Source organism: Halichoerus grypus, chromosome 8 (assembly GCF_964656455.1).
Source record: "Halichoerus grypus chromosome 8, mHalGry1.hap1.1, whole genome shotgun sequence".
NCBI lineage: Eukaryota > Metazoa > Chordata > Mammalia > Carnivora > Phocidae > Halichoerus > Halichoerus grypus.
Window position 1 is genome coordinate 74,314,958 of NC_135719.1, and position 22,009 is coordinate 74,336,966.

Genomic DNA, 22,009 nt, shown 5'->3' on the forward strand with positions numbered 1-22,009 from the left:
CAAAGAGGTGCATGTGAAAGGGTGTAAGTCCAAGCTTCTTGTCAGGGCTTAGGAGGTTTTAGGATCTTGCTTCTCTGAAAACTTACTTCCTCCCACTTTCTCATCCAGCCAAACAGAATCAGATGTGGTTCTTTGACTGTGCCAGCCTCTCTAATACTTCCATACTCCAGCTTTTGTTCCGATTTTTCTGCCTGGAATTACATCAGCCCACATGCTAAGGTTGAGTCTAGTGGTCTTCTCTTGGTAACCTCGGAACGCCCCAGCCATTAGGTCAGAGTAAGCACTGGTTACCCCAGATCTTAGAGCCGTGCTATCCAATAGGATAGCCACTACTTCATGTACTATTAAAATCAAAATTCAGTACAAAAAATGCATTTTTCTCAGTTGTGCTGGCCACATCCAAACTCAATAGCCATATGTGGTTAACTGTCTTATTGGACCATACAGATATAAACCATTTCTATCATCACAATGTTCTTTTGGACAGTGTGGGTCTAGAGAATACGGGGTTGACGGTCCCATCTACCATGGGACCAATAGCCCTAGATCCTGAAAATCTCTTGAAGCCAAGGGTCATTGAGGAGGGTGGGGAGAGATCTCAGTTCGGTCTTTGCTTGACCCCAGTTCACTAGGTCCCTGTGGCTCATAGGGTCAAATGAGTTGAAAGGACACTTATGAACACTAGAACCACATCTGGGATTTTTTTATTTTCACCTGAACCCTGAGAACAGCATGAGGAGGAACTTCTTGATTCTAAGTCCGCCTAAAAACTTACAATGCAGGAGAGAGCAGGCGAGCACAAATTACTACCATTAAGACTCTACTGCTAATACTGGTTTGTTTGCAACAGCACTTTTGGATTATGCAGGCTTCTCTTACCCTACCTTAGGAATCAATCCTTTTTTTTTTTTTTTTTTAAAGACTTCAGAGTGTGCATGCAAGCAGGGGGAGGGAGTCCAGGGAGAAGGAGAGACAATCTCAGGCAGACTCCCTGCTAAGCAGGGCTGGATCCTACAACCCTGAGATCATGACCGGAGCTGAAATCAAGAGTCAGCTGCTTAGCCTACTGAGCCACCCAGGCACACCTCAATCCATTTTTTAAAACAGTATCTTCAACAAAAAATGAACATGGGGGGCGGAGAGAAGAGGCCAATCAAGAAACAGACGCTTAATGACAGAGAACAAACTGAGGGTTGATGGAAGGGTCGTGGGTGGGGGGGTGTGGGAGATAGGCTAGATGGGTGATGGGTATTAAGGAGAGCACTTGTGATCAGCACCAGGTGTTGTACGAAGTGATGAATCAGTTCTACACCTGAAACTAATGTACTACAATGTTAACTAGATGGAATTTAAATAAAAACTTGGGGAAAAAATAAAAACTTATCTTCAAATGACTGACTTCCTCTTGGAACATAATCCTTTTGGAATTTGGATATAATTAAACAGAGGTCAAGGCAGGATTCTACCAGAATTTAGGGAAAGACTGGAAAAGACCACCCTCTCAGAGTGAAATACAGCAGACTCCAGTATTCCTTCAACATGCACCTATCAGGGCCTCACCCTGCCAGGCACCGGGATACAACAGTGGGCAAGATGGAGTTGGTTCCTGCTGAGATAAAGGTCATCCTGTCAGCATAACTCAAGGCAAGAGACAACTGGAAAATGGACTGCCCCTGAAGGTAGGCTACTGCCTTAGAGGAGAGTAGACCCTCCGAGAAGAAAAACTGGAATATAAAGAAACTATAGGTCCAGTCTTTTACCTGAAACCCTGGAGCCTGAGGTTTTGAGAATTAAATTTATCAGAATTAAAAAATTTTAAGTTTCCTATATTCAGTAATACCCATAGTGGAGAACAAAGCAGTACTCTATAATCAAACATTAGTATTTCTGAAGGGAAACCTAGGACTTTTTGAAGCAAGTGAAAGGTCTCTAAATAGCCTTTTAAGAGTGCAGATCAGGTTTTATTGCCAAATGCTGTGGTGCCACCTTACTAAAAAGTTGAGAAACTTTAGGTTTCCGGGACTGTAGATAAGAGACGGTACAGTCTACCTGAAAATGTGTGATCAATAGGGTCACTGTTAATAGGGAATCTAGGAGAAGAGAAGCCCAGGAGTCTTCGGGTCTGTCCTAGAGCTAAAGTACTGCCGGTCCGTGAAGACAAGGCAGCCGGTCAGCCTCTCCCTACAGCGCTGGCTCCCCCACCACTGGGCACTGGAATGAGCTGGGAAGCTTCACAAATCTTTACCCCCGCCACACCCCAGACCACACAAATCAAATCTCCGGGGGAGGGAACTGCCTATCAGTGTGTGTATTAATGTAGTCCGTTTTGCTTTTTCAATTGGGGTACCAATAATATACGCTAAAGAATATAGAAGACAAATCTCAGGTAACCATCACCCAGAACAACGTATCAAATACCCCAGGTTTCTTCCCTGTCTTTCTCACCGCATGTCCTCCCCACAGGCAACTACTCTTGTAACTTCTGATCGCCAGGGCTGGGTCTCGGCCAGTATTTTCTAATTCCGGTTCTCGGGCTGGGCTGCTCATTGGCATCACCTGGAGAGTTTTACCCAGCACTAGCATGGGGGCTCCACCCCAGAGATGCTGGTTTGCAATCTAGCCAGCGGCATTTTTAAAGCTACAAGGGGACTCCCCTGTGCAGCAGTTTGAGAACCACTGCTTTAGTGACCAGGAAAAAAAAGTCAGAAAGAGGTTGCCTTTTGCAGGGAGTTAAGACAATTTCCATTTTCTCCTCACCCTGCCTCCCCCACCTCTTATTCTCTCTCCTTCTCATTCCCCGTTTGGCTTTCTCCTGTCCTTTTCCTTTCTTTTGCCTTCTTTTCTTCCTTTATCTGATCAAGCCACAATTACTACTACAGATACTAGAAGAAGATGGTTTCTTTTATCCAATCCCTTATTTTCTCCCTTTTTCATTTTTTAGAAAAATATTTTTTAAAGAGCGCACAAACACATGAGCGAGCACAGGCCGGAGGTACAGAGGGAAGGGGAAAAAAATCTCAAGCAGACTCCGCTCTGAGCACGAGCTGACCTGGGGCTCGTTCCCAGGACCCTGAGATCACCACCGGAGCTGAAACCTAGTCGGACGCTCAACCGACTGTGCCACCGGGGCGCCCCTCTCCTGTTTTCCTTTTTCAGAAAGAAAGAATTTTTAGAAAGGATTTAAAGAGGGAAAGAGGAGAGAAACAGCAAAGGAAATTAAAGCAAGCTGAGTGGGGAAAGAGATACAGAACTTGACGGGGAGAAGAGACAAGGGAAAAACAAAAAATGTGGTCCCTCCTGACAGAGCTTATTTCACCCTGTAGGTTTATGGTGACCCAAAAAGGACAAAAAGAGCTTTCAAAAATTGCAGCTGGTCGCCTGATCCATCAGTTGACCGTAACTTTCCCCAGAGCTCTACTGTTCTCGGGAGGCCGGTTCTTAGATAGACTGCTTGCCCCTCCATCCAATAACAGGAGACCTTGGGAAGGTAATTAAATAACCTTTTCCAGCTTGTTTCCTCATCAGTAAAATGCAGGTAAAATAGTATCTACCTGTGAGGATTACATTTTATGCCTCAACCTGGCTAGGCGATGGTGCCCAGTTACTTAATCAAGCTGTGAAGGTATTTCGTAGATGTGATGAACCTCTACAATCAGGTGACTTTTAGTAAATAAATCACCTTCTTTAATGGGGTTGGGACTCATCCAGTCACTTGGGAGGCCTGAAGAGCAAAAACTGTGTTTCCCAGAAAAGAAAGAATTCTGGCTCAGGACGACAGCCCAGAAATCGTCCCTGCTCTCCAGATTTCAGACTCAAGGCTGCAATATCAAGTCCTGCCTGAGTTTCCAGCCCACCGTCCTGCACTAGGAGTTTCAGAGCTGCCAGTCCCTGAAATCATGTAAGTCAGTTCCTTAAAATAAGTTTCTTCTATGTAGGCATGTATCTTATTGGTTGTTTCTCTGGAGAACCCCGATACACATCATACTTCGTGAGATAATACGTTAATACAAGTAATGTGCTGAGTGCGTACTCAAGTCAGCTATTATTTTTAGAGTAGTGTGGGGCTTATTAAGGCTTATCTCTTCTGCCATCACCAGAAGGTTCAGGGATGATCCTTAACTATACACTTTGGATGTAATCTCCATCTCTCCTCCAACCTTTGTAAACTTTTCTCATACTAGATGTCAAGCCAGTTATCTAATTCACTTTACCACAGACGTGGAACATCATTAGGGCTAACAGTGCACCTGGGCAGTTAGAGGTGCGTAGCAGGATTTGGGAAACTCCTTTATTCTAGACTCTGGGTCTCATCCCCTTGGTTGCCACAGACACCTCTACTCCCTTCCCCTCTCCTCTTTGCCTTTTGACCCCTCCCCTGGCCCATAGTCTGGATTCTGCGTTATCTCTTTTCCCCAGGGCTCGGCTATTTCCATCCTGGGAGTCAACAGGATGGAGGCTCTAGTTCACCCATCACTCTAAGCACTCACTGAAGTCGCTGACACAAATTTTCTTATAGCCACTTAGAGCAAACCCATTTGCCATGCAAGCAGGGGTAACTGGGAATAAGCAGCTTCATGCACTTCTGATTGGCCTTTCCAAATAAAACGTCTCCTCTGTTTAATTCCTAGAAGGGCTGGCCAGAGGCGAGAGACTGGAGGGGGACAGCTACAGTCCCTACACAGGGACTCTAGCAGCTAGAGTCCACCTCAAAATTTTCCCCAAATAGTTTGGAAAGGAGGTCTGCTGGATGGAAGCCTTGTCTGTGCACCGTGTTGGTATCGGTTTATTTAGTCAAATTCCCTTATTTATCAAATGAAGACCGTGAGGCTCAGAAAAAAGGTCTGGTTAAGACAGCATCTAAGTGTAGAGTCCAGGGCTTGCTTTCGCCATACCACACAGCCATCCACAACTCAGGTGCTGACCAGGTGGACTAAAAGGACTTAAGAATTGCCTTCTTTGCCATAAAACTATGAACAGTCACACAAGCCAACACTCCGTAGCTTCTTCTGGCCATCCATGAAATCTGTAAGCCCCTGGATGTGGGCTCCTGGGGGATGCAAAGCAGCAAATGCAGGTAACAGGAGCTGGCTCAGAGGCTAGTCCTGGCTGTGAACACAAGAAATAAGGGGCTAAAAACGTGGTTTCCTCTTTTACGTGGTTTCTATGAAGGTACTTGATTGATGATTACAATTTCTCAGGCCTTCCAAATTCCTAATAATGATTACTTAAAATGAAGTCAGTCCTGGGTTCGAGGCACCTGAGAAGCACCCATGTGACCAGCCCCTTCTTCCAGATCATTCCCCAGTGTTTCCCTTACTGTGCAGCGATACCCTTGAATCTCAGCTCCACCCTACATGACTCACAGAAGGCTAATACCTAATAACAAAGGGCACAGGGAAATGATATTTCAGGAGATGTCCAAGTCCTCATTGCTGAATTTAATGAAAGTGAAGTTCTGAAGGGTGAAGGTCAATTACTGTGTGAAACTTTCCAGGTGGCTTTGCTTTAGTGATCTGAACAGGTGGGAGCATGAAGACCACCTGCTTCTCTGTTTGCACAGTGACTAATACATTTATAAACACTTAATAAACATTTAACTGTGGCAACTCTCTTAAAATAGTTCTTTCACAACTAGAATTCAACAGATTCGGAATTACTAGGTGACTCTGTAAGGCTACTTCCATAAAAGGGGATGGGCTGCAAATTCTGGTGATGCTTGGAACCAATCCTTACCAACAGGCCAGAACTGCTGATCCTCATTATGCTCAGGTCTGACTCACAAAACCCAATACTACATACATTACATGGGGAACATAGAACAGACTATGACAAATTTATTCCAAACAAATTGCTGAGTTGTAACACATTTGGAGGGGACCTTTTCCAAGATTCAGAGTGAGCTCTGAGAATTAAAAATATAGATCCATTTTCTGGTGTTGGGAAAACTGAATATCCATATGCAAAAGAAAGAAATTAGACACTTATCTTACACCATATACAAAAATCAACTCAAAATGGATTGTAGACTTAAAATGTAAGACCTGAAACTGTAAAACTCCTACAAGAAAACATAGGGGAAAAGCTTCTTGACATTGGCCTGGGCAATGATTTCTTGGCTATGACACTAAAAGCACAAGCAACAAAAGCAAAAATAGACAAATGGGACTACATTGAACTAAAAACCTTCTGCACAGTAAAAGAAAACCATCAACAGAACGAAAAGGCAACCTATAGAATGAGAGAAAATATTTGCAAACCATATTCCAATAAGGTGTTAATAGCCACAATATATAATGAACTCCTACAATCCATTAGCTTTAAAAAGCCAAATAATCGGATTAAAAGATGGGCAAAGAATTTGAATAGACATTTCTCCAAAGACCTACAAATGGCCAGCCAGTATATAAAAAGATGCTCAACATCACTCATCATCAGGGAAATACAAATCAAAACCACAATGGGCTATCACTTCACACCTGTCAGGACGGCTATTATGGAAAAAAAACAAAGGCTAAATGTTGGCAAGGATGCAGAGAAGTTTGAACTCTGGTACACTGTTAGTGGGAATGTAAAATGGTACAGCTGCTATGGAAAACAGTATGGAGGTTCCTCAAAGAAATTAAAAATAGAACTACCATATGATCCAGCAATCCTGCTTCTTGGGTATATATCCAAAAGAATTGAAATCAGCATCTTAAAGAGCAATTTGTACTCCCATGTTCACTGCAGCATTACTTACAATAGGCAAGATATGGAACTAATCTAAATATCCATCAATGGATGAATGGATAAAGAAAATGTTGTATATACATAGAGAGAAATGAATATTATTCAGCCTTAAAGAAAGACGAAAATCCCGTTATATGCTACAACATGGGTGAAGCTTCAGCACATTTATGCTAAGTGAAATAAATCAGTCCCACAAGGACAAATACTGCATGATTCTTCTTATGTGAAGTATCTAAAATAATCGAATTCATAGAAGCAGAGAGTAGAATGGTGCTTGCCAAGGACTGTGGGGAGGGAGAAGTGGGGAGCTGTTCAATGGGCATAGTTTCAGTTATGCAAGATGAGTAAGTTTTGGAGATCTATACAGCATCATCGTGCCTATAGTCAAAATTACTGTAGTGTGCCCTGAAAAATTTAAAAGTAGATCTCCTGGTAAGTGTCCTAACCACAAAACAACCAAAAACCCGAAGGGGTACAAGGAAACTTTTGGAGGTGATAGGTATGTAGTAATGGTTTCAAGACGGATTTGTATATGTCCAAAATGATCGATTTGTATACATGAAATATGTGCATTTTTTGGTATATCAATTATACCTCAATAACACCATTAAAATGTCTATTTTCAAATTTCACAGTTCAGGAAAAAAACAGAGAATGTAAAATTCCCTATAATAATCAATTAAAAAAAAAACAAAAAAACAAAAAAACAACTCTCAAATAGCCTGTGAAAGTCCTGAGTTCAAATTTTAGCTTCGATACTATTTTCCCACATAAACTCTCATGGTATAGATCTAACTTCCCCTGTAACATCTCACCTCCCGCAATGGTCAGAATTAAGTTCTGTTGCTGCAAGTGAAGGACAAATCACAATAGCAGCGACTTACACGAGATAGTACACTTCCCTCTTAGGTAAACTGAGCTCAAAGGGAGGCAGTACTAGGCTGGCATGATGACTGCACAGTCAGCAGGGAGCTGGGTGCCTACTCTGGTTTCACTCCTCCATCATCAGCAGAGCATTTCCCCCCATGGCCCAAGATGGCTACCAGAGCACCAGACGCCAGGGCCACGTTCCTGGCAGCAGGCAGGAAGGAGTGGCAGAGAAAAGTACACCTCCTTTCTTTCAGGGCATTTCTCAAGTTGCATGGGACACTTCCACTTATGTTCCATGGCCCAGAAATTAGCCACCTGGGCACATCTTGATGCAAGGGGAACTGGGGCTTTATTTTTGGATGACTCTACACCCAGCCTGAATCAGGTATTTTATGAAAGTAAGAAGGGGAGAACAGTTACCAGGGGACAGCTAGCTAGCAGTTTCTGTCTCAAGTGTTGGGCTCGATTGAATGAGAATGAACATTTCACAGAAGGAAAAGCTTGTCTGGATAACTATGGAAGTTTGGGGGTGAGGCAATGAATAGACACAAAAATTTTATGTAACAGAATAAATGCATCATTTTTACAGTGCAACACATTACCTTTTCTTGCCTATTAAATACCTTTAAGAACTGAATCAAAAGCTCTAAAGACTAGATGGTAGAAAACAAATGCATATGTACAAGCTACCTTTGTTTACATTTGTTTACATGTTACTAGACAACTGGATAAATGAGTCTCTTGGCACTATGAAAACAGCTCTTTTAATTGAATACTAAAAGGAAAAAACAGAATTCTCACTGAAAGTCACATCATGGTTCAAAAAATACAGGTGCTCCAGCTTTGTGCATTTAAACAGAGCAGATTTCACAATGATAAATAACAACAGAAAGCAAGTAAAAAGGCTGATTTGGCTTAGTCCACAGTAGACTTCTGCACTGGCTTGGTGGCTTTGCTAATTGATCATGTCAGATAAACCAACTTACAGAATGGACACCTCACTCTGCACATTCAATCAAACTCATTCCCTCCTCCATCCCCAACCTTTTTTTTGTCTGGGTAGCCAGGCTGATTTATTAGAATGATTTCTTGAGCTTGTGGGTTGTTTTGGTGCACATACAAAGGATGGGCACCGAAAGTCACCAGACCTGTCCAGGATGGCCCTTGAACACTTTGTATGTATATATAGGGCTTCTGCTGCCACCTCCCTCCCTCCAATTACCGTTTACCACCTAGACATCACAGCTGCTGTATGGAGCTACTTAATTAAGAGAGAACCTGATTTTGGGTGGAGCCAGGAGCTCATTCTTTGCCTGAAGCGGAGTTGATCTTTACACAGAGAACACAGACCTACAAGGTAGGAGGGAACTCAGCAAGTCTTGATGCCACCTCCCAGGCTCCCTAAACCCAGTGGGGGAAGCGAGGGAGGCTCCTGGGCCCAAATGGAAGGTAAGGGTGTGATTTCTCACCCCTACATGGAAGTACAGTGCAGCTGAGGGCAGAGAGGTGGGGATGCGGTGTTTTGACTTTTTTAGGGCCCCCGAAGAAACTGGATCCTATGTGCTTTGGCCAGGGGAGGCTCTAAACCCTATCAGGTGCAAGCAGGAGTCCTCTCTATGAAGCCGAGTGGAATCTTGACTCCGATCAAGTGTGGTCAGCGGTGATGAGGCAGGGCTGTGTAAGCAAGGGTCATGTACAAGTCACATAGCGAAAATAGCTGGATCAAATCAGCCAGCTTTATAAATAATCTTATAGGCCTTCACTACTTTAAGGAACCCTGGTGACCAAAGAAAATCTTATTACCAGTGGCCAGTGTTTGAGAGGCTTACGAGTGGCCAGTGTTTGAGAGGCTCACAACCACAGGGAGAAGATTTTTCAGGAATCTCTTACCAAGAAAGAGACTACATTTGAACAAGAGAAAAAGTTGGGAGTTTCGGGAACATGACAGTTTAGAAATGGGGAAAAAGAAAAGCAGTGAAAAGACAGGTTTATGGATGCTTACCACCGGGGCAGCCTTCCTGCTGAGTGGAGCTTGCCTGTTGGACCCTGAACTTCTAATCTGTGTAGAGAGTCTAAGCATTTTAGATTCACTCTCTAGATAGGAGATAAGACAGTCAGGTTGGACCTACTGAATAGAACACCCCTACATTAGTAAGAGCACCACTTTATGGCTGTGACAGACTTTTGGGGCCAGCCTGTGAGCCCAACACAGTTTATAACACCATCTCAATGTACAAGGAGCTCCATGTTTACAACTGCTATCTGATCCATAAAATTTATTAGTGCCACTCACGTGCAATTGGTGGCAATCTGTATTTTATTTTTTCCTCCTCCTCCAAATGAAAATATGGGCCTCTTTAAGAGATGGTAACAATATCTCACATATCCACTATGTAGCAGAAGCAGTTCATATCCTATGAGATGCCTCCGCCTTTTTCCGATCAAGTGAGGAGGTAAACAGAAAAGGTAACAGGCTTTAGAAGATACGGAGCTGGCTGCATGAAAGCAGGGCTGGCAACAACGATGATGCATCACGAGGGGATGGGGCTGCCCACAGGAGCACCTTCCAGTGTCAGCGTGGTGCAACTTCAGGAAACTTCCCTCCCTGACTCCCAGGCAGAGCCTCCTTGAAGTGCCATAATGAAAGCTTTTCCTTCGATTTCGTCTCTTTTCTGGCTTGTGGCAGCAAAGAAGAAAGACCATATCATCTGTGGGCTGATGAAAACTTGAATAGCTGTACACTGTCACCGGATCATTTGGAGGAAAAATGATAAATGCCCTAAAGAAAGCCCTGGGACGCTATATGTAAATCTGAGGTAAGAAGAGCCAATAAGGTCTGTGACAACATTAAGCCAGTTCCCAGCAATGAAGCAATTATATGTGTGACTGAAACAATCTATAATGACAGCTATAACAAAGGCCCAGGAAAGAGGGCAGGAGACCACCTGGAATAATCTAAAATATCTAGTGTCCTGAGAGGAGAGAAGTGTGACCTATTCCAGAGCTTGAGGGTCAGAAAGATCTGGAATTATAAGCGGAGACTGCAGGTACTCCATCACACAACTTTCTATTCTCTAAGTGCCTTAGCTCTGGTGAAGGCATACCTTATAAAATGATGGCAAGGAGTCACAGAGTGAAATGCAAGCACACAGAACAGAAAGGAGTAGAAGGAAAGGGACTAAAAATGAGAGCGTTAAGAACTATGTAAAAAGGGATGGCATCTAACGTGGCCAGGGTGTGGAGAAGCGGGCGGCCCCTCGCACTGCTTGTGGAGAAAAACGGTCTGAGACAGGTAGTGCAGTCATACCCACCAGCAGCTTCGAGACTCCATGGTCCCTCGGACTTGGGGGCTCTGTTATTTAGATATTACCCTAAATAAGGATGGGAAGAGGGATTTAATGAAGTGTCAGTAATAATGATAACAATAACAATGCACATTTATTGGCTGCTTATAACTTCAACTCACAGAACTAAAAGCTGGTTTTAGATTCTGATGGGAGCCCCAGGTGGGGACAGAGGTAGGAAATGAATCAACATTTACAGATTCTAGGCAACAGATAAATGCATCATCTTTGCAGCACAACACATCACCTTTCTTTGCTCTTCTGTGAAATAACTGTACAGATGACTCGGAAGCCCCGAAGGTTAGATGGTAGAAAAAAAATGTGTATGCACGAGCTACCTTTGTTTGTGCTTGTTTGTTACTAGACAACTGGATAAATGAATTTTGGGCATCATGAAAATGGCTCTTTTAGCTTCATGTTAAGAAGGAAAATTGAAATGATCACGTCATGGTACAAAAAAATGCAGGTGCCATAACGTTCTCCATTTATAACAGGGCAGATTGCACAAGAAAAGAATAAGAGGTTGACTGATGCTATTGTGCTCTCTATATCTTCACTCATTTTGTCACGAGTATGTTCATCACAGCGTTGTTTATGTTGACCTCTTAAATACCTCTGACAGGTGGGAGGTTAAGTAAATTATATTTCCATATAATGCTAGCATTAGGAACCAATTACAAGGGGTGATGTAGAACTATATCTATAGACAGGAAAAACAATCTCAGTGTCCTCTGCGGTGAACAACACGTGAATATACAATAGCATATTCCCTATAATCCCATTTTTGCTAAAATGTTAATAGGGATAATGGGTATGAACTAGGATTATGATGATTTTATGTTCTTGTTGTGATCTTGGAGCTTTCAGACTTTTAGAATTAAATGTGTATTATTACAAAAAGACAACTATAATTTATTTCAAATGATGGGTGTGTTCATAGAAATAAAAATCTTGCTTCCCCAAAGGGAAGAAAATATTTAGCTCAGCAAATGTTTGTGAGAAACATGAACAGTATCTCCAAAGTGGAGCTAACTGGGGAGACTCATCCCAAATATGGGTTTGAAATTCAAAAAGGAGAACTCCTGTCAAGAGATGGAACTTTAAGAAGAAAAGGACACTTCTGTAGACTATAGCCTGGGACATTTTAAGCCAAATTCTAACTGCACATCTGGGAGCACAGACATTGAGGGTACAAGGCACCTCTCTTCTCCATCCTTCTGCAGCCACTTCTATGAGAGCTTACTCTTTGCTCCTGGTGTCCGAGACCCCACTGCTGGGATCCCTGCCCTCCTCCCTGGGACTTGGTATGGTGGAATACTTACTTTGCTCTCAAAGTGCTGAAGAAACACTAAGAACCCTCAAACAGCTCAAAACCCCTGGAATGAATTGGATGTGCCCACAGTAACGGTAACCGGGCATAAGGAGAATCCTCCTTCCCCCCCATCCACTCTCACCCCCCAAATAAATGCAAAAACAAAAACCATTTTATGGGTATTTTCTCTTGATGAGTTTCTAATCCTTCTGAACTGTTGGTTAGGGCATTAAGCAACCTATTTAGTTAGGTTTAACAATATTTGTGAAACTCTGTGTGTTTGAAATTACACTGAGATATTGAACAGATACATTAAGATACGCAATATATAGAAAGGGTCAAAACCTTCAACTAATACAGTATAAATAAGCACTGAATGCAGACTTTCTTCTTTAGACAACGTTAAAGAGAGATTCTATAGCTTAAATGCTTTGAAATTGTCACGAGAAAAATCCTATTAAACACAAAGGTGATCTATTCCTTACGTGCAGGGTATTGTTACCTTTCCAAGGGTCTGAGGGGGAAGAAGATCTGTTGCAAGAGCCTGATGTGCGTCAAATTGTATAAAATCATCCTGAACTGTAGGTGCATACAGATCGTGCAAGCATTTTTTTTTGCACGAATGTGATCAACCCGTCTCTCCTCATTTTATAAACGAGGAGACCAAGGCCAAGTGCCTCACCCAGTTTAGGAACCGGCTTTGCTACAACAAAGAGATTATCATAACCGGAAACTCAAGACAACGTAACCGCTGAAAGGTCACTACGGTGCTTAACACCTGAGCCACCCTTTCCATGTTAGGGTCAGAAGCCACCTCCACCAGTTGTCTCGCTGGTTAGATCGGTATGATGGTGCCTCACAGAATCAGAGGAACGGGTGCTGCTAGTGGTATCTCGACCCGTGAACACAGTACCTTGTGTCTGAGTAATAGCAGGCGTAAACGGAGCTGGCTCTGGCTTAACCCAACTGACTACGGCTCACTGCGGTGGCTTTAACACCAACCCGTGTTGAGGGCTGCTGTTACCCTAGTAGATGTCTAGGGTTTTGTTTCTTTATTCTTCAACATGCTAGCGACTGCGACTCACACCGTCTTGCCACCCTGGAGCCTCCCTAACCTCAGCCATTATTCCCGTTGTGTAAAACAGAGCACAAATTTCAGGTGACGAAGCTCTGGTTGGTAGAAGTGAGGTACGCCGTGCGGGCGGAACCCTCTGAGCACCGTGCAGCCATCATGAAGTAACTGACCTATATGAGACTGCTACCATGGTTCACAAATTTATTGTCAGGTTCCAAGCCTCTAGCTGTTCTCTGATTGTTCTAAATACTTGACAAACTGAAGCCTTTTCACTTTCCGTTGAAATTGCCTCATCTCCCTGTCAGAGCGCCATGGGGGACTCCATTACTTTTCTGACTTCTTTCCCCTCCTGACAAGTCATTTAGCTGGCTTCTTGTTGTGAAGGCTGTCCATGTCAAATTAGCCAGGGCCCCTATTGTCCTTATTACCACTCGAAAAGCCATCATGAGTAATGCTACGGGGTCCCTCAGTTGTCATCATTTGTCAGAAAGAAAGGGAGTGTGGTTACATATAGCTGACAGGTAATTTCAGTGTCTACAATTACCCCAATTAGTCTTGTCATAAACAATTCGATAAATGCACACCAATACAAACAGATAAACACACCAAGGTCTCTCACTACTAATGCTGTGTAATGGGTAAATCAGTGATATAATGCTATATTTTATTTATTTATTTTTAAACTATCCTCAGCTGTGAGCTGGCACTTGCTACCTGGTCAGCACAAATTGTACTATCTACTTTCATTATTAGCTCATCACCATGAGAAAATTTGAAAGGCTGTGACAAAATTCATTTAGAGAGAGAAGGAAAGAGCAGATTGTTATAACACCTGCTTTAGGCAAGGATACAACAAAGGTTTCCTTTTTGTCAGTTCTGGGCAACTATGGGCTTCAAAGTTGTCTATTTTGTGTTAAAGCAGCAACATACGAAATATGATAGAAATGGGGAATAGAAAAATTATATCTACACTGAAATCAGGAACATGATTTGAGAAAGACAGGAAGAGAGAAAGAGAGAGAGAAGGGGGAAAAAAGCCTGCTGCCAAGCACACCAGTCAGCAACTATATATTAAAAAAGATTGTGGGCTAGTAGTTCATATGTAAGATTATTTCAGTTCTCTCCAACTAATGATTCTCATTTTTTTTTAAAACTGCACCTTAAAACCATATATATATATATATATATATATACACACACACACACACACATACATACATATAAAGCTTGCCGTGTTCAGTGTCAAAGTTATTTATCTACTCTACTATTCATATGGATTTAATAAAGGCATCAACGATGCTCCTTGCCGGACTCCGTACAGAGGTGATTAAGACTCAGCAAGTGTGGATACTGGCTCTCTCACATACTCTCTGAACACTGGGAAATGAACCTGTTTTAACACAACACCCTCTAGGAGGACACTTCAGTTATATGCTGTATTCAACCCCGAATGAAACACCGTTAAGTCCGCTCTTGTGATCCACACAAATAAATGCTCCAGACTCAACATCTGTAGCGTCCACTGCACTCTGTCTGTTTGCTGACCGCAATCTTAAGTGATGGCTGAAAAACCCAACACAAGGATATTGTTGTAGGAAATTGCTCTTGGCAACTATTTGTTCAAGCTCAAGATTTTTTTTTTTTTTTAAAACCAACATTAAGAACCCACCAGAAAATAGGACAGGTCTCCCTAATGAGTAATCTATTTTAGCACAGTCTTGTCTAGGCATGACAGTTTACTGAGAGGCTTGAAAAACTCGTAATTACCAGTGTTACAGGGCAATTAATGTATATTACACTGCACTACTCATGGCAGCAACTGTCATTTTCTCAATAAAAATGAGTACTCTTCAGCTAAAGGTGACATTAATTGGGACTTTAATGACTATGCAGAGGAGCTGAAGCCAAATATGAACAAAACAGCGATTCAATGAGCGACTTCAGAAACGAGAAAATTGTACTAAAATGAGATTAATTGCTGTTTAGAAAAAGGAAAGAACCTAAAAAGCTATTAAATTGCAGGGTTTGGGTGCCCGGGTGATGGTTGTGATGTTAATCTTGCATTCTCGCAGCAGGCAAATATTCACGAAATTCAGAGCCTTTTGACAGCAGGAAAAATCATGTATGCTTAACTTCAATCCATCAAAAATATATTTCAGCTTTTATCAGTGTTCTAAATACTTCTGCAATTTCAAAAATTACTGCTCCATTCCTTGGCTGTCATCATGCAAATGTGAACACTGTCAATATTGCTATGAAAAATTTCCCAGCTTCAAAAGGCCTACTTCAGTGATAAAGAAAGAAAAACGTGAAGATTAGAATTGCAAAACACACACTACTAATATAACAGAAATCAAACAATAAGAATTTAATGTTTAAGTTGTGGAAACTGCTAAAATAGAAAATGATGGGGTGTTTTTTTTTTTTTTTTGGTAGAAAAAAAATCAAAGAAAAATAATTCTGAAATTCTTTCAAGGCTTGTAACTTTATGCTCCATTAATCATCACCAATAATTAGGACAGAATTTTGCATCTGACTTCAGGTGCTATAATTGTTTATACTGCCCTCTCCTTTCTGAAAGCCTTTATCCTTGCTTCTAGGGTTCTTTGAAAACAATGATATAATTGCTTTTCTTTAGGGCTTTTTCAAATATCATGAGCATATACACAAAACATAGCACTTAAACTCTGACATGTAGGAGGGATAAACTCCAAAGATTTGAGAACTTCAAAGTTATATAGTCTGTAACTTGGATTTTTTTAAAAAGAGAGACGAGTGATTTAGTATTTTCGTTAAAGGGAGTTCTCAAAAGTTACTTTTGGACAGAAATGTATGCCTTTGCAGTCGCTGCCCCCATAAAAAGATGAGACCCGCCTTTAGAATCCTGTGCATTTTCCTACTGCACAAGCAATTCTGTTTCTTCTGCATTTTAATATTTAAAGAGCCTTCTCATCTACAGTTTAGGTCAGGGCTCAAGACACATTAACACACATAATTCTGGCCATACTCAGCGCACATCCACTAAATGATGGGGGGGTGGTGGTGGAGTAGTAGGGTACTTTCCATCTTCAAGTCAATGATAAACCTTGTCTATTCTGAAAGTCCAGCAATACAAATCACCTGACCGCCATTATGAAGACTGCTTATTGGCCACTCGTCTGCCAGAATATACATACAGGGCCACTGAGGGAGATGAAGGGGGGGAGCAGGGAGAGACACACATGCATATCCCTGCGTGTCTATACTCAGTGACTGGATGTTCTGCTAAGGTTTATCTTCCAGCTGTTTCATTCACTACAAACACACTTTCTTGAGTTTTGAATCTGAGCTTGATTGTAGTCATCTCTGTAAAACGAGTTGCTTCCAGGGTCCTGCATCGCCTAGTATTACCTGCTCCTCCTCTTCCTACAATTCTCCCTTTTCTTATATCTAGACTTTTATGTTAACTGCACAATTCTTCCTCAAGAGTCTAACAAATGTCCTTTTTAGTCCTTTTTTTGGGGGGGGTAAAAAGGGGCCTTTGTTACTCATTGTGCCGTTTCAAAAACTAAGCTTCTCTCATACCTCAAAAACAGCTTTATTTTAAGGACAAAAAAATTCACCAAGCTCCCCCTAAAAGTCTTTTCAGGCAGAGTCCTTAGAGAAGACAGGTGCCTTTGGCTAAATTATCTCTACTGACAAACCATTCACATAAATTTGCTTTCTAAAAAAAAAAAAACCTACATGTCAATAGTTTGATTCCATTTTGTCTATGCAAATACCATTGATAAAAATTTCAATGGAAGTTTTCAAGGAGTGGAAGAGTTCCAAACTAGGTATTGAAATGAGACTCAGGAATAGGATACTAATTCACCAAACTTGCCAAGAATGATCTAACCCAGTAGCCATACAAAGGCAACTGCAAACCATCTACATGATCCCAGATAATCCCTTCTACTGTATCTCTCGGATCTCATCTCCATTCTGCAGTTTACTGCATGAGGCTCCATTTGGGGCTCCAGGTTTCCCATTTGCAAAAAACAGGAGCAACTTTGTCATGCTAAATTTGCTGCATGTGAACTAAGCGCTGAGCGCTTGGCAGACACTACCCGCTCCAGGAATGTTAACGATTGGAATAAACTTTTAAGGAGAGTTCCTAAAATGAATTTATTTGATACTGTTGTTCAATTGCTGAAATTCTTTACCCGCCACAGTGGTGTTCTGAGAAAAGGTGATCGCACTGAAGGGTGAGAAAGGCTCGTACAAAAAAAAGCAGGAAGCACCGCTCTCTCTCAGCTAAGCCTGGAATTCCATTTTTAACCTCATTATTATTTTGCACAAATATCATAGGTCTCTCTTCCAAAATGCTACTCAGTGGTTCAAATTTCTTATTCAGGCCCCTCCTAAGATTGAAATGTACCACAATGCCCGTCAATCTCACAACTGACAGACCATGTTTAAGCTGGGAAGAGTGACAAGTTACAGGGACTTTTTTTTTTTTAATCAATTCCAGGAGATTAGTAAGATGCATTTTTAGATACATACCCTCAGAACATTATAAACTCAGTGAGAAGCCAAACTGGAATATCTCAAGTTTGGAAGATGAACAATATTTTGATGTGCCAAGGCTAATACATTATATGTTTCAAGTCTTACTATTAAGACCTGTAGCAACTGTTCTAAGAGATGAGTAGAAATGAAACAAATGGTAAATGTTTATTCAGTCATACAGTTCTGAAAGAAAACAACTGTTAATTTGCATTAGCTTGGGATCACTTAGCAGAATGCATTTCAAGAGCTATCACCTCTCAGCAGCCCACAAAAGAGGAAGTTTTCCTTTGTTCCCCTTCTACCTGCTCCAGCTATAGGACATTTAATTTAAATTTATTTTCTACTCACCAATACTCAACAAATCAATAATCACTTCAAAAGAGATACTGTTCTTTGTCAGTCTGTGGAGGAGAAAGTCAACAGGCTAAACACCTGAGGGTCGGAGATGTAGCCCCGTCTCATCTACTCCACCTTCCAATATAGAAAATTCTAGAATGCTAAACTTCAGGTAGCTTCCGAGTCATTAAATGAATTAAGTAGTATGTAATGTCGTTTAGTGCGATCAGGAGAGTTATTCTGCATAAATAAAAGTTTAGTGCCCTATCTATATGGGTAACAGGATATAAGCCATCTACATGTAGGTAAATCTTATTGTAGAGTAATATCCTCTGACTTCCCTGTTCACTACTCCCACTCCCCACCCCAAATAAGGTGGGGAAGTAAGAGGAAAGGTGGGTCTTGGGAGAAAGCAATCTGTGTCTTCAGGGGGTTCTGTACAGCCTTTGGCCCTCTAGCAATTCCAGAACTTTCAACATAAGATGGAGACTGCTAGGGCATCACCTCTCTCCATCTTCTCAAGATTTTATGAGACTTTAGAAAAGCTGACTCGAGCAGAAAATCAGTCATGAGGAGCTTTCCTGGACCAATTAACTCTGGCTAAAAGAGAAAAAAAAAGTCTTACGGGGATGAGGGGACAAAAATGGGCTTAAATTAAGGTAAATGACTGTAACATCTTGGTACGGAAAGTGAATGGAGGACAAAGGAAGTCTACCATAGTTGTGCACTGATGAGGCTGGTAGTTGGTAGGAGAGGGTGAGTGAGAGCAAGGAGAAAAGGAAGAGCGAATCAGATCTCTCTTCTTCATCTTGGCTTGAAGGAGTCTTTGTTCCACGAGTCAGCTCGGTGATGTGTAGTAAGCTCGGTGATGTGTAGTAAGAAACACAGAACCCAGGTCAGGAACCGTGTGGATCTTTAGCAGATCCAGGGGTCCTCTATCCTTAAAGGAAGTAATGCATGAGAAGGCCCAGTAACAGAAACCTCTTTAGTAAAGGTCACCCAGTTAGCCAACCCAGATGAGGTAAACGGCGATTCACCAGACAGTGTCAGCTTCCAGTTCCTATTTAAGCCAAAATGTGGTAGCAAAAAGCCACTCAAACAGCGCTTTCCAGTGTATACCCACTTCTCTTTCTAAGGCACTGCTACAACCAGACACTGAGATAGACTGAAAGCTCTAGAAGCTATCTAATTTTATTTTTCCTCAACGTTTTCACTCTGAGCCTCCACTTCTTCCATTGCTTCCTGCTTCTAGGTGGGGAACACTTAGCAGTGCCTGAAAGGTCATTCAAGCCAAAGAGGATTGAGGCAAGAAGGTCTTTCTCCTGTTTCTTCATTCTCAACTTAGAATAGGATGACTTTTCTTATTCTAGGCTTCATCTTAGGGTCTTAAATCTCACTGTTACTCTTGGTGGGGAGAAATCATTCTTTTTACTCACAATTTTGTACATACATACATTCTCTCCTGATGCAGAGTTGCTATGCGCAACTAGAATGAGACGGGCTTGTAGTCCTACTCACTTTAGAACTGTTTGTCAAGGTGGGACTGGGCAGTGTTAAAAGAACATCTTTTTCAGGAATACACAAGCATTCTTATGACATTAAGAGATGAGCTGAATCTCATCTCAACCCATGTCTGCCTGTTCTAAATTTATTAATGCTATAGATAATGTTTTATCAATAAAATAAAAGGAATGAAGTTCTTGGTATAAGCAAAGATAAAGGACACTTGGTTAAGTAGTCAAAATATTCATTTTGTGACTACTGATCTAAAGTTTAAAATATCTGAATCAATCAGAATGGGTTTCCCCTATCCAGTAGCATCACATGAATTTTAGAGGTTTATTTATTTTTATTTTTATAAGATTTATTTATTTATTTTAGAGAGAAAGAGAGAGTATGTGCGAAAGAGCCTGAGTAGGAGGAGCAGAGGGAGAGGAAGAGGGACAGCCTCCACTGAGCATGGAACCCAACGCAGGGCTCGATCTCATGACCCTGAGATCACGACCTGAGTCTAAACCAAGAGTCAGATGCTTAACTGACTGTGCCACCCAGGCGCCCCAAGGTTTATTTATTTTAATGTCATTGGACAGATATATAAAAAATAAAAATGGAGGTTTCTGGCATTTTATGTTAGCAAAAAGTCAAATGCTTTTTCTTTTTCTTTTTTTTCCAACCTTTGAGTTATCCACTGAAGTAGCCCCACAGCTCCAGCTCTTGGTCTCTATGGCTTTTCCTAATTAGTCTGGTAGGTCTTGGTCTCCCTTTTCACCAGGTGGGTTGTCAGGCTGGGCCTCTTCTATACTATAGCTGTTAGTCTTCTAAAGTTTTAGTTCTAAAGTTTTAAAAAGGGAAGAGAAATGTGAATTGGCTGAATAGCTAACATTCTTAAAACTGCCCTTCCTTGGCATGAGGACAGAGCTGGATCAGAATCTGCCTCCTCCATGACTGAGTTCAAGCCCCTGCCTCAGTGATCCTAATGTTCCCAGCATGCTCATCCACCACAGTACCCCACCCTCTCTCCCACACACACTACAGACTGGGAGCTCTGTGAGGGAAGGACTCGCATTCATCCTTGGAAGCTTGGGACACAGTAAATGGGAAACAACGGTTTCGTTGAATAATAAAGCAATCCTAGTTCTGACACTAATGAATTAATCTTGGACAAGTCACTTTATCTTTCTGAGCCTTTGCTTTACTATCCATTAAAATGCTTTCAGTTTCCTAGAGGGATGGTTAGGCTCAAATGAAATAATGAATGTGGAAGTGCTGTATAAATGCAAGAGATCACTACAGCTGTTGTTAATAATTACCCCTTGGATTTATACAATAAAGTTGCACTGTTCCATTGGAGGAAGAAGCGAGGTTCTTAACGGTCTCAACAATTTTAACCATAAGGATTTTATGAAAATCTAGTTTTCTAAGAATTCTAAGATGTCAGGTCACACCCACACAGTTTTCTGTTCTATTTTTTACCCCATCTCCTGCTCCCCCCGCCCCCCCCCCCATTACAAGCCAACACACAGATCTTTTCTAGGCTCTGGATCCTGCTCTGCTCAGGAAGAGGTGATGGGCTTAGGTGACCGGGGCTCAGGAGTCCTTACACAAATGCACTTTCGTTATGACAATACAATGCTTCTGCAGAAGGCACTCTGGTTCTGCTGCAAGGCAGGATTCTGCTGAGGTGACCAAAAGGTCAGGTGGGACCTAATCAGTGTCCTGTCCCTTGTCCCCAGCTTCCCAACTCCTTCACGTTATTCATCCTTTCTCTGCTCAGTTGCCCCAGAAAAGGAACAGGAGTCGGAGAAAGTGAGGCTGAAGAAAGAACACTTGGGAGATATAAACCACCGAGACTCAGGGTTGATTGGAAGCTATTAAGCTGGACCTAACAAAAACGCACAGATCTACCTTACAAGAAAAAAACCAAAACCCATAACAAGAAGAACCACTGTTCAAGTACCGATGTACTAGCGCCACCATTCCTTCCGCTCAGACACCAGTAACAGAGAACTAGCTGAGTTCAGACTGAATGGTGCCAGAGACCTCGTAAGATAGCATTTATCTAGTGTAGAAGGAATAATGTCCACAGACAGCTGAATTATTTGAGAGTCTATACAAGTAACTGGACCTCAGAAACCCTGGCGAGCATCAGCGGTGCCACATGAGCCCCGTGTCCCAAATTCCTTAAAAGAAGAACAGCCCCGCAGGTGAATCCAGGGTAGGGGAATTATTTTTAAGTTAGTAGAGCAATACAAACACATTGTTTGCGCTTTGTCATCTGGTTTGTCTGAATCACAAACTAAAAATTCATTTATA

At 41.9% G+C, this 22,009-nt stretch overlaps 1 protein-coding gene across 3 annotated transcripts in view; it reads right to left on the reverse strand.

Annotated features, from left to right (window-relative positions):
• Positions 1–22,009, reverse strand: part of CDIN1 (CDAN1 interacting nuclease 1) — a 254,139-nt gene that overhangs the window by 82,966 nt on the left and 149,164 nt on the right. The window lies entirely within an intron of this gene.